Here is a 16,900-nt window from a genome sequence, read left to right as displayed (position 1 = left end):
CAATGGAGCACTTGGGGATTTGGTGCCTTGCTCAAGGGCAGCTAATCTGAAATAGGTGTAGTAGGGAGAGGCTGGACAACCCCCTGGTGTCTCTACAGGTCACCGTCTGGCCCGGTTTTGGTAGGAGGACGACTACACTTCTCGTTGCTTGAAGGTGACAGGGTGGAACAGTTTGTTCCTCTGTACTGATTCTGACAACCAAGGGCGAGCACAGGCTTCTGAGGGTAAGATGAGCAGACAAGTTTCTTAATGAGGACAGGGGTAGGAGGGGAGAGAGAGAGAGAGAGAGAGAGATACACACACACACACACACACACACACACACACACACACACATACATACTCACACCCAGACAGACACACACACACACACACACACACACACACACACACACACACACACACACACACACACACACACACACACACACACACACACACACACACACACACACACACACACACACAGACAAACTGCGCCTGTTGAGTGCTTGACCTGTCTGATTTGATGAGGAGCAGGTCCAGTGAAATGTGGCTTGTCTGCTTTCTCTTGTCTCCTCTCATCTTGCCGTCCATCTCATATTCATACATATTCATCTAATCAGCATTAAACAAGAAGGCACTTATCCAGTTAAACTCTAGTTTAGTCTGTCCATGTGTGTGTTTCTGTGTGTGATAGAGAGAGGGCGACAGAGAGAGAGAGAGAGAGAGAGAGAGAGAGAGAGAGAGAGAGAGAGAGAGAGAGAGACACACACACACAGTAGACACATACTGTAGATGAGATAGATCGATGTCTTGTCTCTAAGCTGTCTCCCTTTCTCTGTAGTATCCCCACCATATTGTCATTGTGAAAGTCCATGTACTGTGTCTGTCCATGTACTGTGTTTATCCATGTACTGTAATTCAATGTCTGTAAAGTGCTTTGAGATACCTTATGTAAGGCGCTATATAAAATAAATTTATTATTATTATAGAGATAGATAGATAGATAGATAGATAGATAGATAGATAGATAGATAGATAGATAGATAGATAGATAGATAGATAGATAGATAGATAGATAGATAGATAGATAGATAGATAGATAGATAGATAGATAGATAGATAGATAGATAGATAGATAGATAGATAGATAGATAGATAGATAGATAGATAGATAGATAGATAGATAGATAGATAGATAGATAGATAGATAGATAGATAGATAGATAGATAGATAGATAGATAGATAGATAGATAGATAGATAGATAGATAGATAGATAGATAGATAGATAGATAGATAGATAGATAGATAGATAGATAGATAGATAGATAGATAGATAGATAGATAGATAGATAGATAGATAGATAGATAGATAGATAGATAGATAGATAGATAGATAGATAGATAGATAGATAGATAGATAGATAGATAGATAGATAGATAGATAGATAGATAGATAGATAGATAGATAGATAGATAGATAGATAGATAGATAGATAGATAGATAGATAGATAGATAGATAGATAGATAGATAGATAGATAGATAGATAGATAGATAGATAGATAGATAGATAGATAGATAGATAGATAGATAGATAGATAGATAGATAGATAGATAGATAGATAGATAGATAGATAGATAGATAGATAGATAGATAGATAGATAGATAGATAGATAGATAGATAGATAGATAGATAGATAGATAGATAGATAGATAGATAGATAGATAGATAGATAGATAGATAGATAGATAGATAGATAGATAGATAGATAGATAGATAGATAGATAGATAGATAGATAGATAGATAGATAGATAGATAGATAGATAGATAGATAGATAGATAGATAGATAGATAGATAGATAGATAGATAGATAGATAGATAGATAGATAGATAGATAGATAGATAGATAGATAGATAGATAGATAGATAGATAGATAGATAGATAGATAGATAGATAGATAGATAGATAGATAGATAGATAGATAGATAGATAGATAGATAGATAGATAGATAGATAGATAGATAGATAGATAGATAGATAGATAGATAGATAGATAGATAGATAGATAGATAGATAGATAGATAGATAGATAGATAGATAGATAGATAGATAGATAGATAGATAGATAGATAGATAGATAGATAGATAGATAGATAGATAGATAGATAGATAGATAGATAGATAGATAGATAGATAGATAGATAGATAGATAGATAGATAGATAGATAGATAGATAGATAGATAGATAGATAGATAGATAGATAGATAGATAGATAGATAGATAGATAGATAGATAGATAGATAGATAGATAGATAGATAGATAGATAGATAGATAGATAGATAGATAGATAGATAGATAGATAGATAGATAGATAGATAGATAGATAGATAGATAGATAGATAGATAGATAGAGATGTTTGAACAAGGGGTCCTCGAGACCATGGCCTGTATGGTTCTGTGTGACAGCAGACTGCGATTGAATGAGCAATTATCTGAGAATCCCAGGTTGATGTGACTGAGAATCACTTCTGTCCCTGTGTTGTGCTTATATAAGACAGGGGAAATCATTTTCCAAGAGATGAGAACGTATGTTTCGAGAGAATGACAACTTCAATAGCTCTTTCACATGCTTGAAGCCTGAATGAGTTGAGATGGGTTTGAGGGGCCGTCTGAATTGATGTCTGACTGCCAGCGGTGACGCTGATAATCCCCTGTGCCCCGAGGTGTGATTGTCGTGCGCTCTACCCAGAGGCACGGAAGAACCCTTATCACTACACTATGCTGTCATCACCAGCGACGGCTCCTACCACTCCATGGCAAGGGACACAAGTTGTCTTAAATGCCACATATTATGTATCTTGTAAACAGTTCCTGAGAATCTGTCCCTGTTTTAGTTTTTTTTTATCTAATTTTAATTATTTATATTTTCCAGCACATTTCTCTCCTGGTATTGAATGTGTTGTGTTTGGTGGGCGTACCAAACCCACTTTGAATTTGAAAGATTGCCTTCCTGTCATAATCACGGCGAGAGCCTTCCTCACCCCTCCTCCTACCACACCCTTATATGGGCAGCATCCGACCCCAGCATTCCCACGCTGCCAGAGGGACATCAATCAGCGCGGCTGTGAGGGATTCCCTCATCAACAGCCCCTACATCAGCCCACGGATCCTGTTCTCCCTCGCCACAGTGTTATCCTAACAACCTAGGTACGACGACGCACACTAGCCTTGCTGCTCTTTCCCTATTGCCTGCCTTGCCCTAACCTTTGTTCTCCCTGTGCCCTACGCCATCTCCCGAGACACCACCCACCTGGACGCTCCTGTGCTGCACGAGGAGTGCACCTGCTCGCGCCTATTTGCACATTCCTGTACTTGCATACCTGTCTGCTTGGTGCCTACATTAAAACCAACCTAAAACGCTCCATTCTCTCTCCTCCTGTGTTCTGCTATTGGGCTCCGCCACTGCTGCCCTAACACTTCCCTGCCTGGCTACCACACACCCAAGAGTACAAACGCGTACAAACAGGGCAGTACATTAGGTAGGCGGCGATCCTGGCTCCAAGCACAGCTAATTAATTAAATAAAGCTACTTTACCGCTTATGCTTTAGTGTGTATTTTATCGGCAGCACTTCTGCCGTTGGGGAAATATCGGTAGAGGTCTCATATTGGCCCTATGGTACTGGTTGCGTCTCTACTTTTCGTAGCTCCATTTCTGCAGACCCCTCTCTGATTGGTTGAGCCCATTTGAGCGAAGCCCCTCTCTGATTGGTTGAGCGAAGCCCCTCTCTGATTGGTTTAGCTCGTCACGCGGTAAAAGGCGGATGTAATGTTATCATATCAAGAAGATAAAAAGAAATGTACTACCAGATTCGCGTATAACGTTATTTCGCGTGACTTCGCGGTTTATTCATAACGTTATGCACATTTCACAACACAGCCAGCTGTCAGAAACTGTACATTGTAACGTTATATAACATTATATTATTATAACAAGTTATGTTATTTCGCGGTTTATTCACATAACGTTATTTCACGTGACAAGTTCAACACAGCCCAGCTGTCAGAAACTGTTTAGATCACTGTTTAGTGTTTACACTCCCCACTTACTGTAACTGTACCATGACGCACTCCCCACTTACTGTAACTGTACCATGTTCTACATATAACCTCATCTCATGCACCTTGTTGTGTATCCTGTTTATTTTTCCTCATTATTATATTCAGAGTTAATTATATTGTTTACACTGTCTTTCTTCTATTATAACCCTGCCCATTTGATGTTCCCAAATCATATTCAGAAAGTATCACAGAGACTTCTATTGACCAAGGAATTAGTTATTATTAGTAAGACACAACATTTCCGTAGCAATCCGAGGTGACATTGACCACCAGACTCTTACTCTTAAGGCATTAACTGGGTTAATTAATATAAATGTTATATTGTAACTGTCTAGTTACACATTGGTTCCGAAAAATGTATGTTCCAGGCTGCAATTAAAACTTTGAATCTGAGAGAGCTCTGGTCAGCGAAGCCGGCGATGCGAGCGATTATTATTGGTTTTTAATGACAAACCAATTACATAATCCAACATATGTGTAAAGGCACACACAACATATTCCAGTTAACGTTTTTTTTTTAATGATTCGTTATGGTGTAATCAATACTTCCATGCGTATAAATTGCGTTCGCGACCTCCATGTTTTAGGGTATTCATCAGAAAACTCGCATCCGGGATTCGGCTCCCATCCGTCGGCCAAGAACTGTGGGTTTTCAGCCTCTCTCTCTGGAGCTTAACGGAGTTTTGAAGCTAGAGGAGCTTGTCGCGGCTCATGCGCATGCGCGTGCTCGGCCAATCAGAGAGGGGTCTGCAGAAATGGGCTCAACCAATCAGAGAGGGGTCTGCAGAAATGGGCTCAACCAATCAGAGAGGGGTCTGCAGAAATGGAGCTACGAAAAGTAGAGACGCGTACTGGTTGACCGATATATCTATCAAGTCCTATTTTAAAAAAAAAATTATTTTACTTTATTTTATTTAGCCTATATTAAACCAGGTTTTCCCATTGAGATCCAAGATCCAACCTGACCAAGAATAGCAGCAACACAGAGTTTCAGAATAAATACACAGACATTACAGAATGATAAAAGTAACATTACAAAATGGTCAGATAAAATATTGGCACACAGCAAACCTGGTTACAATGCTTCAACATACAGCCTTAGATACATTCAAGGTCACCAAGCTTTGCATTTTAAGATCAGACTGATGATTGTTCCAAGCAGTAGGTGGAGAAAACCTAAAAGTTTTCTTTCCCATTTGTGTTTGGACTTTGGGAACAACAAAGTGCAAAAAGTCCTTTTAACAGAGATTGTAATTAAATTTCCATCGCTCAAATTGAAAAGAGACGAGAGAGGTAAATCGGAACCATACCAATAATGACCCTGTAAATCAGAACATGCTAATGAATGAGTCGACGTGCACGTAAGGAAGACCAGTTGACTTTTAAATATACTGTAAATGGTAAATAAATAAATGGCTGCATATACAGTATATAGCGCTTTTATCCAAAGTGTTTTACAATTTGTTCCTCACATTTTACCCATTCACTCACACATTCACACACCGATGGCAGAGGCAACCATGCAAAGTGCCAACCTGCTCATCGGGAGCAATTAGGAGTTAAGTGTCTTGCTCAAGGACACTTCGACACACTGCCCAGGAGGAGTGGGAATCGAACCGGGAAACCTCCAGATTACCAGGTAACTGCTCTACCTCCTGAGCCACTGTGGTGAGTGGTGAGTAAGAGATCCACAGTGTGTAATAAATATCAGTGTCCCATGATGCTGTACACACTATCCAGCATGTGGAGACAGTGAGCGGAGGCGTTCATATAGAACCCATCACCATCATCACTCACAGGTAGAAAGGTAGACTCCACCAGTTTCCATTTCACACCAAAAGAAAAGCAAGACTCATTTCTAAAGTCAAATCCCAGTCAAAGCTTCAGCTAACATGGCAGATGACTGTGTAGCAGGGTAGATCTCTTTATTACATGCCATGATGTCTATGCCTGAAGTATGCTTGTATTATGTGTCTCTGTATCTGCTATGCTTACATTTATTGTAAAACATGGTGTTATACTATCGATGCCCGCCTCCTTACCCTGTGTTTACTGTTTACTTTTACTCTTACTCATAGTATATATTCAGATTCAAAATGTCTTTATTACCTATATTTATTGTAACATATAATATAACCAATAGGGCATACAGACCCTCATCTGCACCTTTGTTTACACTATTTACTTTCTCTCATATTTCTATATTTAGAGTTAATTATATTGTTTACACTGTTTCTTTTTTTCCCTTATTCAGATCTGATTTTATTGCCTAATATATATGTCTTTCTACTATTACCCTGCCCATACCTCTACCTCCCTTCCCCCCTCCCCCATGCTGCGATGACACCCGAATTTCCCCAATGGGATCAATAAAGGAATATTTGATCTTATCTTAGAAAAATGGAAGAAAATCTATTCTCCAACACACCCGCTCGCGCGCACACACATGCATATGCGCGCACACACACACACACACGCGCACACGCAGATACACACACACACACACACACACACACACACACTATGACACACACAGCCACATAATGCGCTCAGCAATGTAGGGCAGTGGTAGGCAACCCTAGGCACGCGTGCCTGCATAGGCACGCGGGGGCATTTGCATAGGCACAGGGGGCAGCATAAAAAAAAATATTATAGTGAAATTATTCTAATTTAATAATATGGTTATTATAACAGTCTATTACGTTTAAAATTAGTGACCACAGTGCTCACAATCACAGTGAAGAATGCCCTCCTAGGTATTATTGCTATAATATACACTGATATAAAGTATACCATACAGCAGGGGTAGGCAACCCTAGGCATGCGTGCCTGCATAGGCACAGGGGGCAGCATTAAAAAAAAATATATATATATTTTTTTTTTGCTTTGAAATATTATAGTGAAATATTTTGCACTGTTGTCGCATTTATCTTGTTGAAATCCTCCCACAGGTTATTTTTACTACCACATATTTAATTGAGACCCTTTATTTGTTTATTATTTCAATTTAGCTGGAAATACATTGCTACATCATTCAGTAACATTTGCAGAGCCTTATAACAAAAACATTATTACGGTCACCATTGTGACCAGTGGGATTAATCAACACATTTTATTATTTATTTTTCTATTTCATTGAACATTGCACATGTTAAAAGCCATTTTTTTTTACTCAAAATGTGAGTATTACCAAGTCAACTTGTGTTCTTAAAACAATGACAATAAACATAGTTTTATTAGGTTGAAATAATGTGGTTGTGTACTTATTTTTCTGTTAACTTATTATGGATTGAAAACTGAAAACCTTAATGCACAGTAACTGAACTCAATATTTTTACGTTCTGGTAACTTATTATTATAAATCTTTTTACAGTTGTAGTCTTGCGATCAATCAAAACGTATTTACACGATATACCTCACATTCACCCTCCATTCACATCCTGGTGTTCTCCTGGTGTTCTCCATTAGGCCTGTAGGTGGAGCTATGACAGCACACGTACAGTACACACACCGATGGTGTGTGATGTGTCCAAAAATGAATGGGCAAATGTGAGTGAAATGGTCGCACTGTATGCAGCTGTTTGTCTGCATTGCATTCCCCCCCCCCCCCCCCCAACTCAGATTTAGGGTTGATACAACCATCATAATAATATTGTTAATAATAACAATAACAATAATGATGTAATAATGTAAAAAATATCATTAAAAAGACCTGATTATGAGGAAAAAAAATTACGATGCATGGAATATTGTTGAGGCACACTAGTTACAACTATATTTCAAACAGGCACTCCATGTCAAAAAGGTTGCTGACCCCTGATGTAGGGGGATTATGCTGTGGATGTTATCATTCTCCCTTGTCATGATCCTCCTGTCATACATGCATGACAAAATGCCCCTTGAAATGAGCTCTCACCTCTGACCACACTCACCACTCATCGTTCACTAGGGGGCGGGGCTTACCTGGTTTATCCGTCTTGAATCAAAATCTCAAAATCCCTAAAACAAAGCCACCAAAGTTTGAATGAAAACATAATGTGCCTATATTAACCCTTTCACTACCACACTACAAAAGGTTAACCCTTTCATTACCACGCTACCGAAGGTTAACCCTTTCACTACCACACTACACAAGGTTAACCCTTTCACTACCACACTACACAAGGTTAACCATTTCACTACCACACTACCAAAGGTTAACCCTTTCACTACCACACTACCGAAGGTTAACCATCTGTAGTGTGGTAGTGAAAGGTTAACCTTCGGTAGTGTGGTAGTGAAAGGTTAACCTTCGGTAGTGTGGTAGTGTGCGCCTGCCTCTGCTGCAGCCTGTCTCTGTGTCTGCTGCTCTGCCTGAACCAACGTGACATGTTATTGTACCCGTGCCCAAAATCCATTCCCCTTTGAATTTCCAAGATTCATAACGTTAGGTTATGACTATAACCAAGTTCTGTTAGTTAGGGGCGATGCTTGGCTTCGCCTTCTGCACTATCTCGCGTACGTGCACGCGTACTGAATAAACCACAAATGTACCTCTAATACCAGTATTAGTCTGACCACACCCCTCATCAGCTTACCTTCATAAGCAGGTGTGTGGTCACCTGCTCTCCTCCTTCCCAAGCTTTCACCACAAGGTGAGGTCAAGGGCTGCAGCGGCCGTCCGAAGCCAAGCATCGCCCCTAACTAACAGAACTTGGTTATAGTCATAACCTAACGTTCTGTATCGTTAGTGGCTTAGCTTGGCTTCGCCTTCTGCACAAGGGAGGCCAAGCGGAGCCACTTGGCTGACAAATACACCCCGCTGACAGCCCCCCAAAACCATCAGAACAGGGAGGGCCGAGCCCCCCCGACCCCCCCTAATGGAGGGTAGCCCCCCTATTAGGGACGTCACGGGAGGGCGACGGACCCGACCGTGCGAAGAGGCACTCAAGCAACTCAACGCACAGGGTGAGCAGACCGTGGCTTGACCCACGACTACACACACGCACAACCCGCATGCCACCCGGGAACGAACGGAGGAACAACCTCGTTACTGCCCCCAGAATCACGGGGTCAAGGGCAAACCCAACCCCGTGGCAAGGCCGTAGCAGCGGAGCACGAAGGAAGACCCAGACCCACCAAAAGGACTGGACTCCCTGGAATGGGGGCCCGGAGAAGTCCATGATGCCAGCATCAAGACCCCACCAGGTGGGCACGTAGTGCCCCGCCCCCCACATCGCCAGCGTATTCGGACAAAGGCCCCTCAGTTACTGCACCTGGTATTCCCAGGCGGAACCAACCAGGCCAGTAAGCCGAGCGGGCCCCGTCCCCCCAATAGTACACCGCCTGGCACACTGACCCTGCAGAATAGGCAGTCAGCATGGCCGTAAGCACACAAAAAAGGTTAACCAACGGAAGCAGGCAGCGCACCGGGGAAAAACCAGGCAACAGGCTGTTAACCCTAGCCTGGAGACTGCGGACGAGACAGGCGCCAGAGGGGACAGCTGAACACAGCCGCCCCGGCGGAAGGAGCGTAAGCTGGCGGTGTTGCATGACCAAGCCTCCGTTTAACAACCCCCACCCAGAGGGGTCGAGGCAGAGAAGGCTGACACGATTGGCAGACGTCATGAACGTGCAGGGGCACCCTCAACCGGTGAACCCGGGAGTTGACACTGCTCCAACACACCAGGGAATCAACCACCTCGGTGTTACCCAATGCGGTGGTTGTTCCTATAACCCCTCAAGAAAAAACTCCAAAACACACCTGCGGGTATACACCGGCTATACCGCAGTACAAGTGTTTCAGTTTCCAAAAAGGGTTAACCCAGGCCTACGGGTCGCAAACATCACTTCGGACCGGGCCTGGCGGTACGGGAAGCACAGGGTCACCAGAGGAGGTCAAAAAACCACCCCCACAGGCCCCTCTTCGCCATGCGTGAGAGAGGAGCGAAAAACAATGGAGAACCAGCCCCTAAGCACACCGTACCTGGTATTCCCCGGCGGTCTCCCAACCAAGTACTAACCAGGACCAACCTGTGTAGCGGCCGAGATCCGACGAGATCGAGCGCGTACAGAATGGCATGGCTGTAAGCCATGACGACAGTGCTGAGTAAAAACATACCCAACCAGGGTCTCCATAGCGCTTAACCCTGTGACACCCAGACCGACCTGGCATTTTTCCCCCTGAAAAAAGCCCAAGTCCCTCAGGGTACCAGAACAGCAGATCTGCATCCCCGGCGGACAACGGGTTCAACTGATCTGGACCAGCGTGACCAGAACCAGTCCCGTGCCCTAACCACGCCGACATGCCCCAGGAGAAGGGCAGATATGCGTGTTGATCTTAACATGAAAAGAAGGCGCCACCCAGACGTCGGGACGAACCGCGCCTGGTGGCCCACCCCAAGGGCGTGAGACCCCACTACATATGTTCAGATCCATCCCGTCATCATCCCCCAGACATGAACGAGGATCCGTCGACAACCCACCCAGGTCATGGGATGTGGTCGCCGGAAGAGGAAAAACCCCCATCTCAGTTGCTTTATAAAAACGCTGTTTCAACCACAAGCAACTAAGGCGTGCCAGTCAATCGCCTGTTTACAGCGAGCTAGCACTATACGTGCGTCGGGACACACCCCCATCAATGAACAGGCTATTTAGACCTGCCATTGAATCCCCAAGGCGCCCAGGGGAACGACAAGAGGGGTGTGACACTCCCTAACTCCAACACTTCTGGAATAGAAAGAAGGAAGCATCAACAGTATGTATCCCAGTCTACACAGCCGGGGTAAAAAATGTTCACATTTTTACATCCCACCACCCTCCCATAGGAAAGAGACGGGGATCCCCAGAGAGACTTCCCACGCGAGCTGTACAGATTGAAAAGAATATATTGCACCTTGAGCCATGTAAAAAACTGGTTTTAGGGCCTCCGGGGAAGAGGCACCGAACCCATACACACTCAATAAACGAATTGAATCGAATATACATACAATAGAAAAGGACCCTTCTAGAGGGTCCACTCACTTTGACAATCTGAGGAGGAAGGCTCTGTACTCTGATGGAGGCTTCCTCACATGGATCACATGGAAGAAGGAGTCCGAACTCACAGAAGGCCTGAGTAGGCGCTTGGTGAGGAGGAGCCCTGACCACCCCCCCTGAAAACAGATCCATCACATGGACCTGAACAGCACACGGAAGTCCTACCAACAGAGACGCGCACGGTGACGTACTCTATGGCGGGGGAATTCCTGCGGTGCACACGCCCAATATACCAGGCCGTGGGACCAGGAACTCCCTCCCCCCCCCCCCCCCCCCCCCCCGTAACGTGCCGAACCGCCACGTGACGGGAACCTTGAAGGACAGGGGGTGTACCCCTGACCGACAGAACAATGGGGAGAGGAAAGGTTACCAGTTCACCCCTTTACGACCCCACACCCATGATACGACGTAACGACAAAAAGAGAATATGACACAGTCATAGTCAGCTCTATGAAGCGTTTCACAGCTCCACACAGCGCACGAGCTAACCTGCTATCTGATTTTTACTAAGGAAAAACACAGAATAGAGAGGGCTCTAAGAACCCCGGTCCAACATACACATGTGCTTCTGTGGCCAGTACAACCCAGTTGTAGGTCACATGACACACACAACCCATCATCATCACAATGAGAGAATACATCATTCTTGATTAGTATCGACCACAGGCCTTGCTAAGCACATGACAGCAACCAAACCAATTTCCCTTTAGGAAATAAGTTTCTCCAGCAGATTTAGCACAACCTCAGCAATCAAGCTGAGAGTTACATCGTATCCCTACCACACAAAAGACACAATTAATGCACAACATGTCTGATAGGAGGTGATAAAGTCCCCAGGGAACCGGGGGGGGGAAAACACAATCCTCCTACTTTACCCTCAATACGGCCAGTTAAAACAGGAAAACCTGTTAATGTGTGAACTCACTGTCCATTGTCATTACAGTCTGAGAAAGAACATTCTTTTACTCACTCGTCACCAAGCATAGCTTCATAGGTTAGTTGCCTTAGTAGTGAGTACACGGTACACATAAACACCATGATGTTTCTCACACAACAACCAGATCAATACATCACGACCTGCACGGAGAAGCTACTGCCAGTGACAAAAAACAGCTCACACACAACCCGCAACGTATCTCAAATGCATTGCAACAACACACGTTTTGGGAAAAAACACCGTCATTCACAATACATTTAGCAAGGTAAAAACCAGAAGACGTGTTATGAGGGTCTGGCCAACCCCGTACCTGCCCGGAACGCAGATCAGCGAAGTGCAGTCACAAGCCACCGTAGAACACATCCGTCCCGTGTTGTTCGATCCGGGCAGCGTCGCCGCTCCACCAGTCGCTACAGTCCTCTTTGTTGACGCAATCCCCGTCTAGGCTCGGGCAGGGTTGACGAACATCCCCTGTCAAGGATGACGTCGTGGTCAAGAGTGTAAAACATGTTAAAAATCAAAGCACGTTCAACAGAATAGCATCAAGCTAACGGCTGCTCCAACCGTTCGGTTGCTATCGCTTCCGCTCGCGAGACGCCGATCTACGACGCACGCGATCAGGAGCGAGCTCCCGGCGGCGCGCGAGAAGCCAAGCTACCCCGCGCCAGGCCACCGACCGGCTAACCGTAAGCTATGAACATGTAAACAATGACATAACACTCACCCAGACAGGCCGCCGTTCTGAACCCTCCTCACTTTTTAAGAGAAAAGAGAAAACAAGACGTCAACACCGCTTCACAACAGTGACATTAACACGTCCGGCGGAATCAGCACAGTACCAACTGGCCTGTATAGCTGACTTTGAACATGAATCTGCCGCTATCGCACATTACATGCACATATCCCCTCGTGAAGGAATACTCTCATTTGGATATGAAAGATGGGGTCTTAACACGGTGACAGAGAGAATCCACTCGTCCAGAACACACAGGGATCACCAGTGTCAATGGTCGCGGCCCACTAGTTAAAACTATAATGGTCGCCAGACCAAGGCCTTCTGTCGCCTAGACGGCTAAACAAAGGACCCTAGCCTGGGGCCGGTTTCCATAAACTTTGTCTAGTAGCCCCCATAGCACTAACAGACAAGTGGAGCCCGCCAGCAAACACTACTCACCCAACCTGGAACGCACCGCTCCTCACAACAGCGGCATGTCCGACAGTTCAGCTGTGGCCTGACAGGTTTCACCCCAACAAACACAGCAAGGAACTGCAGTTGAGAAGCATGCAGCGGCGTGCTCCCAATACGAAAACCGGTGGAGGGTTTGTAGAATGATCATCATCTTCTAGACACTCCAGTACGAAGACAATATCGCCGTATTTTCTCAAAAAATAGTGAGAGAGAAAATAAAGATATGATGTCAACGTATCCTTGTTTCCCAAGCTGTTCCTAATCCAATTTCTTCCATCATGGTGTCAAGTGTGGGGATCTACCGAGGCACCTCTTCCTTGTGGTGAAAGCGAGAAGGAGGAGAGCAGGTGACCACACACCTGCTTATGAAGGTAAGCTGATGAGGGGTGTGGTCAGACTAATACTGGTATTAGAGGTACATTTGTGGTTTATTCAGTACGCGTGCACGTACGCGAGATAGTGCAGAAGGCGAAGCCAAGCTAAGCCACTAACGATACAGAACAACTTTTGACATGAACAATAAAGTGCATGCTGCAGGGGCATATCTAGACCCAGCACTCTGCTGGGGCACAGGGGGGCACAGAAGTATCTGAATTTTTTTTGCCGGTTTTGGCCGGTTTTTGGGCGAAAATGGGTGGATTTTGTAACTATTTTTTTTTTACTTTATTTCGGTTTTAGGGTTAGGTTAGGGTTATGTTATTTAATTATAAGATGTCAAGCATTTCTTTCATGCAGATTCATCCTTTCCCTGTCTTGGTCTAATTGACCATCTTAATCCCAGTGCGCCTCTCTGTTGATCAATACTGACTTCCTATTCTCAGTGCCAGCTAAGATCTCTGTTGATAGGAGTACTCTAGCCTGCTGTAAAGGTCTTGCAGAAAAATAAAAAGATGGTTCCACTTAATAACGAGGGGAAGGACCATAGATATAAGACAGCAGATGACTAAGAGGGGAAGGCCCATAGATATAAGACAGCAGATGACTAAGAGGGGAAGGCCCATAGATATAAGACAGCAGATGACTAAGAGGGGAAGGCCCATAGATATAAGACATCAGATGACTAAGAGGAGAAGGCCATAGATATAAGACAGCAGATGACTAAGAGGGGAAGGCCCATAGATATAAGACAGCAGATGACTAAGAGGGGAAGGCCCATAGATATAAGACATCAGATGACTAAGAGGAGAAGGCCATAGATATAAGACAGCAGATGACTAAGAGGGGAAGGCCCATAGATATAAGACAGCAGATGACCAAGAGGGGAAGGCCCATAGATATAAGACATCAGATGACTAAGAGGGGAAGGCCCATAGATATAAGACAGCAGATGACTAAGAGGGGGAGGACCATAGATATAAGACATCAGATGACTAAGAGGGGAAGGCCCATAGATATAAGACAGCAGATGCTTCACCTTCTGGGCCTCTGTGTCACCAACATCGTTACTTAATCACACTTTCCTCATTTAGCAGGTTGCCATCAATCTTGGTATCCAAGCTGATACAATCACTGCATTAATGAAAAGAGCAGGAGATAAGTCTCATCATCCATCTTTTCTCCAGCACCACTGCGGGGATCTGGTGCAGTGAAGTGTTAATCATTCAATAATCCATAGGATTAGTTGATTAATACCTTATTTTTTATTTGCTTTATTTAGATTTAAGCAAATAAAAGCCTGGGCTATTCATTTAAGTTTTATGGGAAGCCATGCATGTCCTTCTGTCATTTCCATTATGATGTATTTAAAAAGATTTGCCCTGTATGTAGTATATCTTTAAAAAAAAGTTATAACCTTTTTGGGGAGGGGATATTTGCCAATTTGGGTCTCTTAACTCTTTCACTGCCGCACTACCAACCTTTTCCTGCGAACAAAACAGAAGGTTAACCCTTTCACTGCCACATGACAAATGGTTAACCATTTCACTACCACACTACAGAAGGTTAACCCTTTACTATCACACTACCGACGGTTCGGTAGTGATAGTAAAGGGTTAACCTTCTGTGGTGTGGCAGTGAAAGGGTTAATAACTAAATATATTAAAGTCATAATTGTTTATTATTGATATTTATTTTGCATCCAAATTTTATGTGAAAGGTTTTATTCATCTTTTTCCCCTATTAAATAGTACCTCCCCTTAAAACACACTAAAAATCTCTTTTCAGACCAGTATTTACGGATGATCACTTGTTTAAAGCCTCATCCTCTTGCCAAACAAAGCACCAAGCACTGACCAAACATACAGATGATCACTCAAGCCCACATCCTGCTTCAACATAAAGGATTTCTCTTTGAGGCTTAGTACAGGTGAGTTCATGAGCAGGACGGGGGGGTAAAACTGGCCCCACCACCCAGACCAAGAGGGGACCAGAGGTGATTAATCCCACTGTATTCAATGAATAAAAACACAAAACAAAAGCAAGGCACCCCCATCCCCCAAAATTGGACCCCTACAGATATGTACACTGGCTCTGAGAATCAACCCACGGTCAGCCCAGCTCCTTATGTTTCCCCCGAAAGGAACAATTAGTGTGCATCAAGTTCTGAGAAACAAAATACAACAAAATACATTGAAATTTGACAGGGATTCATGACGCAGCCAGACACTGCAACCCTTTCACTACCACACTACAAAGGGTTAATGTTTTAACTACCACACTACAGAAGGATAACCCTTTCACTACAACACTACAGAAGGTTAACCCTTTCAGTACCATACTACAGAATGTTAACCCTTTCACTACCACACTACATAAGGTTAACCCTTTCAGTACATTTCAGTACCATACTACAGAAGGTTAACCCTTCCACTACCACACTACAGAAGGTTAACCCTTTCACTACCACACTACAGAAGGTTAACCGACAGATACAGAAAGTACAACAGTGCAAATATGAACGCCCTTTCTGTAGCCATGTGTGTGTGTGTGGGAGAGGGGGGTCATTATTTGAGCAGTACAATGAGATCGGGCGCTGAAAGTCATATTCTTGCAGCACAATGTAAGTAAGGCTTTATTTGACTTACTCAGAAGCATTTTACATGACCTAAACTTAAAATCCGGGACTCTTGTTCGTCAAACACTTACCCCGAAATTGTCGCAATGGTCCAACTTCTCAAAGTTTCAACGGAGAGTCAGTCCGGTTTTGTGTTTGACAAACAAGCGGCCCGGATTTCATGTTTAGGTCAAATAAAATCAAATTACATGACATACCGTCGCCCGGAAGGTCAATCTGTGTTGTGAAGCGAGCAAAGCGTTAGAGGTACATACTATACACACAGCATGGAACCGGCGAGACTGACGTCTTCTACAGTACAGACATGGGTCTGGCTTCTGAGTGTAAAGTAAAACCTGGAAGATGGGCTCATTTGAGACATGAGAGGGAACAGACAATGCCTTACCCACACAGCCACTGATAGCTGCAATCAGGAGAAGGAGGGAACTCAAGAGGCCGGCTCATCAGCCTCCATACGCCTGTTTGTATCTGCCCGCCACTGATTGGGTCCGAATGCTTGGAAGGTACACTGTAATGATAGTCATCTGAGATATTGTGTGTGCGTGTGTGTGTGTGTGTGTGTGTGTGTGTGTGTGTGTGTGTGTGTGTGTGTGTGTGTGTGTGTGTGTGTGTGTGTGTGTGTGTGTGTGTG

The sequence above is a fragment of the Notolepis coatsorum genome (genome assembly GCF_963971535.1).
Source record: "Notolepis coatsorum genome assembly, chromosome: 11".
NCBI lineage: Eukaryota > Metazoa > Chordata > Actinopteri > Aulopiformes > Paralepididae > Notolepis > Notolepis coatsorum.
The sequence above is the reverse complement of the archived record's forward strand: the minus strand, read 5'-3'. Positions refer to the sequence as shown.